Below are 7,557 nucleotides of genomic sequence, written 5' to 3'. Positions count from 1 at the left end.
CAAGGTGATGCTTTATTTCAGAAGTCTCTTGATAGTTCTGACTGATTGTCTTCCACTTTCACATGGGCAGTTAGAATAGAATAGAATAGAATAGAATAGAATAGAATAGAATAGAATAGAATAGAATAGAATAGAATAGAATAGAATAAACCAGGTTGGAAGAGACCTTCGAGATCATCGTGTCCAACCTATCATCCAACACTACCCAATCAACTAAACCATGGAACCAAGCATCCTGTCAAGCCTCGCCCTGAACACCCCCAATGACGGCGACCCCACCACCTCCTCAGGCAGCCCATTCCAATGGGCAATTTTTGGACAAACATGCTCACAGCCCTTTTATGAAGCCCAGTTACACACCTCATTTATGCCGCTGCTCCTACCTTGGTCCCTGGTGTTATCCAGGCTATTTGCCTTGGTTAGGCTGAGCCAGCACACCATGTTCTTCCAATCTGTGGATACACATGTGGATACACATTTACAAACAAACCTGAACTTGCTGAGGTGACCTGTACTATTGGTAAGAATGGGGGAAATCATGATTGAGTAATGTTTTTGATCAAAAGCTACAGATTTTTCTCAGTGACCTTTCTGTGTAGTTCAACCTATTCTAAACTGCTAAGTATCACTGTATTTAGTATGAGGTTTATTACACCACAAAGTTATGATGCCTCATGCATCCACATAGTGTTTCAGTATCCAAGGAGATATTGAATAGATTATGTAGTGACCACTTTGAGGTTTGAGAATCCTTTTGTACCACAGGTATGCAAAGATGAGAATCCAGGAAACTGTCTTCCTGTGCAGCCAGGTTTCAGTTCTTTCCCTTCCTCCCACTTTTCTTTGATCTCCTGAAGTGAATATACGGCTTGTTCTCAGAATGCTTGTTCCTCACACAAGTGTGAAAAACTATGGGAATGCTAAGTGGCATGTGAGATCATTTTTTGAATAAGATGAAGCTTGAAAGCTCTTCAGAAGTTTAGACTTGCTCTTATAGGAAAAGAATATGAAATACGTCAGCTGCAGCTACTCTGACCACTCATTTATGCTAATGGACTTTGATGGGAACGTCTCTCATCAACAATTTTTAATGTCTCTTCAAAGTGTTTCAGATTCTTAACAGGCCTAATAGTGTGGGCCTAAAAGACATCCAGATGAATTATGCTTTCACAGTAATATTTTATCCTCATTGTCTCATTGTTACAACTTTAAAACAGTACTCAGGGTTAGAGTGGCCATTTTGAGATCCTTTTAGCTTTTATTATGACTTGGTTTATTCTGCAGACACAACTTGTTAAAAAACCTTATCTGTAAGGAAACAGGAACTGGACATTAATGGGAATATGAATAGCTACAGCAATGTTGACTAGGATAACAGCATTTATGAAGAAAAGAAATTCAGCCTTTAGAACAGCCAGTTCTCCCAGTGCAAAGAAGAGACTGCCTCAATAAAATGTTGAGATTCATCTCAATATAGCTGATTTTTGCTGTCCCATGTTTTAAGAAGAGAACAACTGCCCTTTTGCAGGATTCTTAAAATGCACAATGCAGCACAAATGTAAACACAAGGACAACAGGTATAAACTGCACCCCTGCAAGGCCATGCTGGGGCCTGCAAGGACTTTCAACTGACTCTGAGCAAGGGCTAAGAAACAGCTATACAGGGGTACTACTGCAATTTACCTAGGACTGTATCAGGCCAGACTGAACCTGGCAAGCTAAACAAACCACAGTTTATCCACTTGGGCTAGTATCAATGTCTGCCTTTAGCAATCTATTTATTTGCTTGTTTGTTTGTTGTTTTGGTTTTAGATTTGTTCTGGTTTGGGTTTATTTTAGGTTGTGGTTGTTTGGGGTTTGAGCATCTTGCTTTGGGGTATCGGACTGTTGCTTAGTACAGTGAAGAAGTTAAGGTTATCCTAATTTTCCAAAGATACATTGATATAAAAGGAAATACAGACTCTAAGAGAGAATTCCTGAGAAGATCTTTTCTCACACAATGTCATAGATGAAAAAGAGGAGGAAAGGTCAGAGGAGTAGGCACAAATGTGATCACAACACTTAAAATGTTTACAAATAATGAGAAACCATGAGACTAATATGACAATGGTTATGGTCTCTTAAAAAGCAGTAATAAGAGCAGAAGAATTCACTTGAATCAAGATCTTGTAGACAGATATTTTTAAACTAAAAATCAAACCAAACTAAACCCTTTAGGGAAAACAAACTTTCTGCTTCCTGAAGGTAGAAAGATACTGCTGTATCAAGTCTAATATTAATTTAGTTTTGGTAAGAATACCAGTTGCAGGTGCAATCAGTGGAATCACACGGAAAGAAGAAAAAAGAAGTTGGAGATCTTTATACCCATGCCAGTTCAGAACCTGCAGCACAACAGTTTTGAGAAAGGGTTAAGAGCTTTAGAGGATTTTCAAAAAGGAAACTCTAACCCACTCCCTGACAAAGGCAGGTCTGCTGTCCAGGATCTTTCCTTAAAGCTGTCCTTTCTCACTTTGATGAATCACAGAATCACCAAGATTGGAAGAGACCTCAAAGATCATCAAGTCCAACCTGTCATCACAGACCTCATGACTAAACCATGGCACCAAGTACCACGTCCAATCCCCTCTTGAACACCTCCATGGATGGTGACTCCACCACCTCCCTGGGCAGCACATTCCAATGATGAACGACTCTCTTGGTGAAGAACTTTCCCTCACCTCGAGCCTAAACCTCCCCTGGCGTAGCTCAAGACTGTGTGTTCTTGTTCTGCAGCACAGTGCCACAAGTTTGTTTGTTAAAACCACAATCTTTTTTTTTTTTCCCCAGGAAAGATAAGAAAAGATGGCTCTCTGTGGTAGGTTGAGAGAGGGCCTAGCTCTCCCTCCCCCTCAGAGTGAGAAACCACAGCTAAACTCAGTCAGAGAAGCAAAGCTATATTTACAAGCATATCTAGAATGCAGGTTATATATAACACAATTTATACAGTATTTACAAAATATATATACAGAAATATATAGCAAAGAAAAATAACACAACAAAATTCCCTCCTCAGTGAGGGTTTTCCTCCCTGTAACCCCCTCTCTCCTCCCCTACCTCCCTTTTTTCCCAAAAAGGGGTTAGAGGGAGAAAGAAAGGCAGTTATTAAGGAAAGGAGATGTTATTAGGCTTCAGAAGCACATGCAGGAATTAGTTTTGCTTATCTCAAGGTCAGCTCCATCTAGTTTGCTGAGAAGCAGGCAGGCAGAGAAGCAGAACAGGCTGGAACTCCGAAAAATTCCAACTGCCCCAAAACTTAAAGTTGCATTCTGCCCATCCACCAATGAAATTCGTTTAGAATATCAGAGTGTTTTCATTCTGGTACCAAAACATTCAGCCAGAGTGTTCCCAACACTGTCTCTCTCTTAAAGGCACAGCCTCAAATGGGCACACTCTCTAAGAGGTGCATTCCTACAGACATAGGTAATTAAGAAACAGAAAACTGTCAGAAGGCTTTGGTAAGCCTGGGCAGTAATGACTTGGTAATTTTTTAGCCAAGAAACTTTTTCTGTACCTCTACAGTTCCTCCCTTCTATTACATTCAGAATGGCTTGCAACTTTTCACTTGGTCACCTGCAGTTGCTTGTCTCATGTGTGTTTAGGGAATACAAAAGTCAACTGAGTGAGGTTAATTTATAAAGAACAAGCAAAACCCCACTCTGGCAACCACAGGTTCTTGCTAAGCAACAGCAGGATGTTCTCAGTGTAAGATCTGATGACAGGATGCTTCCATCTGATATTTACCTCTGTCAACAAATTGTAATATCTGTGGAATCAAGTCTTCAAATAATCCAGAAAACTTTTGTATTCTAGTCTTTGTTTTAGCAGCCCTTTATTGGAGTGAAATGAAGGCCTATTAAACTGATCACAAGACAAATTTGAAGTTTAATTTTGTCTTTGTTATTAGCATAGAAAAATCACTTCTTGTAACTGCATTTTACATCTGTGATAACAATTGTGCTCTGCAGATGTGCAAGATTTAATTGGTTACAATTCCCTTTGAAAAAATGTGAAGTGCTACATAAGTCTCAAGTACCATCATTCTTTCCAATACTAAACTGGCATCATTCCTAGACCTGATTACCACTTATCCAAACCCCATGCATAATGCATATGTACACAAAAAGGTACATCATCCATAATATATGACCTTGAGCAGCCTAGAGAAAGGATATTAGCTTAAGTAATACACTAAATATCTTGCTCTTTCTAAAATGGCCCAGAATTAATAGAGTGTAAAATATGTATCTCTCTTTCCCCTATCTCTACATGCAGTTAGTATGGTAATAAAAGGCGTTTCTTCACTGCAGTATGAATTATAAAAGGTTCTCATGCAAGAAAATTAAATTGGCACTCATTCAATTTAGACAAAATGCAGAAAGAGTTCAGGAGTAATAATGCTATTATGATTATGTAAGTTGTGCTTCAACATTTTATGGCAACGCAGCTCGAGAGCCTTACAGGAGTTAATGGATTACAACACCCTTATAAAGGGGTATCGTCCCCAAATTTATGAAGAGCAAAAGAGCAGTCAGGTGGAAAGGGACCTGGGGGTGCTGGTTGATGGTAGGCTGAACATAAGCCTGCAGTGTGCCCAGGCAGCCAGGAGGGCCAGTGGCATCCTGGCCTGCATCAGGAACAGTGTGGCCAGCAGCAGCAGGGAGGTCATTCTGCCCCTGTACACTGCACTGGTTAGGCCACACCTCGAGTACTGTGTCCAGTTCTGGGCCCCTCAGTTTAGGAAGGAGGTTGACTTGCTGGAGCGTGTCCAGAAAAGGGCAACAAGGTTGGTGAGGGGCTTGGAGCACAAGCCCCATGAGGAGAGATTGAGGGAGCTGGGGTTGCTTAGTCTGGAGAGGAGGAGACTCAGGGGTGACCTTATTGCTCTCTACAACTACCTGAAGGGGGGTTGTAGTGAGGCGGAGGTTGGTCTCTTCTCCCAGGCATCCAGTACCAGAACAAGAGGGCACAGTCTCAGGCTGTGTCAGGGGAGGTTTAGGCTGGAGGTTAGGAGGAAGTTTTACACAGAGAGAGTGATTGCCCACTGGAATGGGCTGCCTGAGGAGGTGGTGGGGTCGCCGTCGCTGGGGGTGTTCAGGGCGAGGCTTGACAGGATGCTTGGTTGCATGGTTTAGTTGATTGGGTAGTGTTGGATGATAGGTTGGACACGATGATCTCGAAGGTCTCTTCCAACCTGGTTTATTCTATTCTATTCTATTCTATTCTAAAAGTATGGAGTGAATTAAATTAATTGGCCAAGGTGATATAAGTGCCCTAGTAAACTTCGTCACTTTCCTGAGTTGTTGGTTAGCAGTCATACCTTCATCTCTGCCTTATCAAAGGATTTCCTTTCTGACAGAAAGCTATTGTTTTATCTTATTACTTGTCAAGAATGAAAATCTCCAGAATGGTCACATGGAGATACTTCACTTTGAAAGAAGTAGCTATTAGTACTAAACAAACAGATAACATAGTGGGAAAGAGGTAAAGAAGACAACACACACCAGGCCGAATTTGCAACAGAAATGTTAATGTTTGCGGGATGAACTCCCTTGATTGTTGAAGCCAATTTGTAAAAAACAGTCCTAGAAGAGAGCAAGCATAATCTTGTAAGCTGAATTTACTTCCTTGTATAATAACACAAGAAAATCTGGTGTCTCAGTTATTCACAGTAACTTTTGTGTTTATAATTGAAGACAATAAGGATTTTGGCTTCTGGGAGGAGCTCTTAGTTTCTAAAATAAGACCCAGGACATTTGTGGAGCCACACAGCAGGTATATTTCCTCAGCCAACTTGAATTTATCTTCTTGAGCATTTAGCTCTGCTACTGAATTTTGGGGGCAGGTTTTCATACATACATAGAATAAACCAGGTTGGAAGAGACCTTCAAGATCATCGCATCCAACCCATCAACCAATCCAACACCACCTAAACAACTAACCCACGGCACCAAGCACCCCATCAAGTCTTCTCCTGAAAACCTCCAATGATGGCAACTCCACCACCTCCCCAGGCAGCCCATTCCAATGGGCAATCACTCTTTCTGCATAGAACTTCCTGGCTACAACCACCTTTCAGGTAGTTGTAGAGGGCAATGAGGTCTCTCCTGGCCTCCTCTTCTCCAGGCTAAGCAACCCCAGCTCCCTCAGCCTCTCCTCCCAGGGCTTGTGTTCCAAACCCCTCACCAACTTTGTTGCTCTTCTCTGGACTCGTTCCAGCAAGTCAGCATCCTTCCTAAACTGAGGGGCCCGGAACTGGACACAGTACTCGAGGTGCGGCCTAACCAGTGCAGTGTACAGGGGCAGAATGACCTCCCTGCTCCTGCTGGCCACACTGTTCCTGATGCAGGCCAGGATGCCATTGGCCCTCTTAGCTGCCTGGGCACACTGCAGGCTCATGTTCAGTCTACCGTTGACCAGCACCCCCAGGTCCCTCTCTGCCTGGCTGTTCTCCAGATCCTGACAGATTCAGTTCTTGGCTTGCTTCAATGAATGATAGCTCTTTAGGACTCTCATTCACACTAGTTATAATGAAGAGCACAAAGTTTTTGTCATCTTTGCTATTGCAACTCAACATCTCATGAATTTCAGGGAGCAAATAATTCTGAGTCTCTGAAAAAGAGGAACAGGACATAGGAATCCTCCTCCCAACGTTAAGCTCCTATATTGCCATGCACATTACCTTTGTTCTGTTTGTGAAGTGCCTAGCAGAGTGCAGCTCCAATACACAAGTAGGATTGATGGGTATTGCATGTATCACAGTATCACAGTATCACAGTATAACTAAGGTTGGAAGAGACCCCAAGGATCATCAAGTCCAACCTGTCCCAACAGACCTCACGACTAGACCATGGCACCAAGTGCCACGTCCAATCACCCCTTGAACACCTCCAGGGACGGCGACTCCACCACCTCCCTGGGCAGCACATTCCAATGATGAATGACTTGCTCAGTGAAGAACTTTTTCCTCACTTCGAGTCTAAACCTCCCCTGGCACAGCTTGTCTTCATGCCATAAACAGATGCTGCTTCTGTCATGCGTGCAGGGTTGTTTGGAATACACTTCTGACTATGCAAGTGTGAAAGGCATCAAAGACCTACCTAACTAACAATACAGCAGGTTTATTTACAAAGTAGTGCATTTTCATGTGTACTTCATGAGAACACACTCGTCAACGAACTGTGGTCTCCAAACACACAACACTCTTAATACAGTGGGAAGTGCAGATAAAATACATTCAGAGACTACTACCCTTGCTGGCTCCAAGAACCTCACTCCACCACAATTCCAGTGAAATTACCTATTCAGCTTACTCAGTAACTGCATCACCATCTGCTCATCAAGGGTGCTAATTCTGATATGGCAGCATAAGATATCTTAATCCATTCACCCTGGTCACACCTACTGGTATCTGTCACTGCCATTCTTAGTTCCACTCCAACTTCTCCAAATGTGACACTAAAGGAAACAGGATTGTTACTTTGGAAGCCCATGTGCTGTGCAGGCCATGTGAGCTGCCAT

The sequence above is a fragment of the Dryobates pubescens genome, chromosome 3 (assembly GCF_014839835.1).
Source record: "Dryobates pubescens isolate bDryPub1 chromosome 3, bDryPub1.pri, whole genome shotgun sequence".
NCBI lineage: Eukaryota > Metazoa > Chordata > Aves > Piciformes > Picidae > Dryobates > Dryobates pubescens.
The sequence above is the reverse complement of the archived record's forward strand: the minus strand, read 5'-3'. Positions refer to the sequence as shown.